Genomic DNA, 2970 nt, shown 5'->3' with positions numbered 1-2970 from the left:
CAACCTTAAATTTATGGGGTTTGTTTAATGAGTTCTATAGGATCATAAGTTTTGGGCTAGAAGAAACCTTGGAGGTCTATTTAGTACAAATCCTTTATTTTACAGATAAAGAAACCAAGGCCAAGAAAGGTAAAGGGACACAGATTACTGAGGAGTAATCAGTACCAATCAAAAATCTACCAATCTAAAAATGAAAAAAGGTTATGGATCCTTTGATTTAGCAGTCAATATTTAGGTTGGATCAAAGTCAATTTGTGTTATCCAAGAAACAAGGAGAATAGACCAAGGCCTTTATTTGTACAGTAAGCCCAAGAAGACTCTCATATCCTGACTACATTAAGAGGTCATTAATATTGCAATCCAAGTCACAGAGTTCTCCAAAGACAATGGTAAGGAATGATTGTATATAAAACAAAACAAATGCTCTTTAGAGAAATGGAATTGTTCCCAATTTGAAAATATAAATTCTTTGAAAAATAATTTATAGTTAAAATTCTGTATTTTTAAGTCCACTGAAAAGAAAATGTCATTTGTCTTTTTGAAGCCAAGATAAGCTTAGCTTCATCTCACTTGTTTTTTAATTAAGAAAATTTGGTTGAAGCCACTGCACTTGAGTGTAGTAAATCAGATCATAATCCAAATCCTGAAGGTTGTAAATATTCCATGGTCAGTACAATGAAGACAAGTCTTTATCTGAGGACAGAGTTATCAAAGATTACATATCAGTGAGAGAACTGCCTGCCATCAGATTTCTTCTTGCTAATGTGCTTGAAGATTTTGGACTTGTGGACATTCTTAGGTTTCTGGTAACCAAGACCACCACCACCACCTCTTTTTTGCATCCTCTTCCCCTGGCTGCTGTTCAAATTTAGGTCAACAAATGGAGGTACTTTGAAACCAAATGATAAAGCAACTTGAGGTAAATTTAAGCTGTTAACATTGTAAATCTGCTTCAGAGAATGGGAATCATAAGCTCGAACATAGGATTTATATGCCTCTTGTGCTGATTTATGAAGGAAGTAGTTCTTCTCAATTAGCTTTTCCAACTGAGACTGAATGTCAGAAATTTTTGACCAGGAAAATTCAAATTCACTTAATGGTACCTTTGCTTGCTTTAGGTAAGGAAGAAAACCCAATTCTTCTGGTCGTAAAATAAGCAAAGCATGACCTCTTCCATTTATGCCCCTGGCTGTTCTACCTACACGATGAATATATTCCTTTGTATCATCTGGACGATCATACTGGACAATCCAGTCTACTTCTGGTACATCTAGCCCTCTGGCAGCTACATCTGTACACAGCAAAATTCCAGAATCTGCATTGCAGAACTGAAAGAATGTAGTTGTCCGTTTATTTTGTTTCTGTTTGCCATGAATGGCCATGACAGGTAAATCAATATAGTTCAGAAGCTCATAGTGGTATTTCACTGACATACATGAAGAAAAAAATACCTTCAGTTTCTTCTTCCGATTTTTCTTGAGAAATGTAAAGAGTAAAAGGAACCTTTTCTCAGATGGACAAACAACATATCCCTGCTCAAGACCATCTACCGTTGCAGTGTCTTTATCATCATCAACATCAACATACAATGGTTACTTTTTAAGGGAAATCTTTGCCAGATCTTCTACCTTACGAGTTTGTGTGGCAGAAAAGAGCATTGTTTGTCTTCGTTTTGGCAAAAGTTTGATGATCTCTTTCATTTCTTCCTCAAATCCAACTTCAAGAATTTGGTCAGCCTCATCAATAACAAGACACTGCAGATTTTTAAACAGAAATCCTGGGGTGTTCTGCATATGGTCCAAAAGTCAGCCAGGTGTTGCCACAATAATGTTAATCCCATTTGCAAGTTTCTGTACCTCTGCAGATCTATTACTGCCTCCCATGATCAAACCATAGGTATGCACATGATAAGATATTAGCTTCTTAAGCACACCAAAGGTCTGCATAGCTAACTCTCGAGTAGGTGAGAGGATAAGGACCCTTGTTCCATTCCTAGGCATGAACTTTAATTTAACAATGAGTTCTATCGAAGGAATGAGGAATGCAAGGGTTTTGCCACTGCCTGTTTTTGCAGCTGCTAGAATATCCCTGCCTTCTAGAAGTGGTCTGATACTTTTATGCTGAATTTCAGTCATGTTAGTAAAGCCCATTTCTGCTATTGCTTTCAGAGTGCTTTCATTGACAATATTAGTTAAGTGAAGTGAATGAAGTAAGTATCTTCAAAAGACCCTGTTAGTCCATGAGGAAGGCTGGGCAGTTCATCCTCTTTCTGATCCTCCACAGGGTTTTCTTTTATTTTGGGATCTTTCTCACCTTCATCATCAGATCCCTCTTGGTCTTCAGTTTTTATTTTTTTTGTTTTCAGGTCCTGCATCAGCTGTAATTTTCCTTTTCTTTTTTAATTCAGAATTGGGAAGCAGTGCAGTTGATTCTTCATTGGTTGCAAATATTGTAGATTTCTTGGGAGACTTTTCTACTTTTATTTCTTCTACTGTTTCTTCTGATACATGCTCATCTTGAACTTCTGATATATTGGCCCTCAAGGCCTCTTTCTGCTTGAGTCGCTTCTCATTCCGCTTCTCGATTTTCTTGTGCAGCAGCTTCATGGGAAGGTGCAACATGCTGCCAGCCATCCTCGCTCCCCCACTGTGCCCTTCCTTCTCCGGCTGCTGAGTCTGCGGAGCCTGCTTTCTTCTGGCCAAGTATTAAGTAGCGTGTTTCATCTTCAGTTGGTCTGAACCTACATCTTCCACCTTCTCATCCTTCCTGTACTACCATACTGATTCAGAGCAGGTAAGTCGGTCCCACTCCAAAAATGCTCATTAGGCCTCCATTTCTTTTTTTTTTAATATTTTATTTATTCTTCCAATTACAGGCAATGGTAGTTTTTAGCCAATCGTTTTTTTTTTCAGGGTTTTTCGAGTTTTACATTTTTCTCCCTCCCCCTTCCTCTGACAGAAAGTAATCTGA

General features: G+C 37.9%; 1 pseudogene; it reads right to left on the bottom strand.

Annotated features, from left to right (window-relative positions):
* Nucleotides 1–671: 671 nt before the first annotated feature.
* On the bottom strand, nucleotides 672–2697 carry LOC141497011 (ATP-dependent RNA helicase DDX18 pseudogene; annotated as a pseudogene).
* Nucleotides 2698–2970: the final 273 nt, after the last annotated feature.

This window comes from Macrotis lagotis, chromosome X, assembly GCF_037893015.1.
Source record: "Macrotis lagotis isolate mMagLag1 chromosome X, bilby.v1.9.chrom.fasta, whole genome shotgun sequence".
Classification (NCBI taxonomy): Eukaryota; Metazoa; Chordata; class Mammalia; order Peramelemorphia; family Peramelidae; genus Macrotis; species Macrotis lagotis.
The sequence above is the reverse complement of the archived record's forward strand: the minus strand, read 5'-3'. Positions and strand labels throughout refer to the sequence as shown.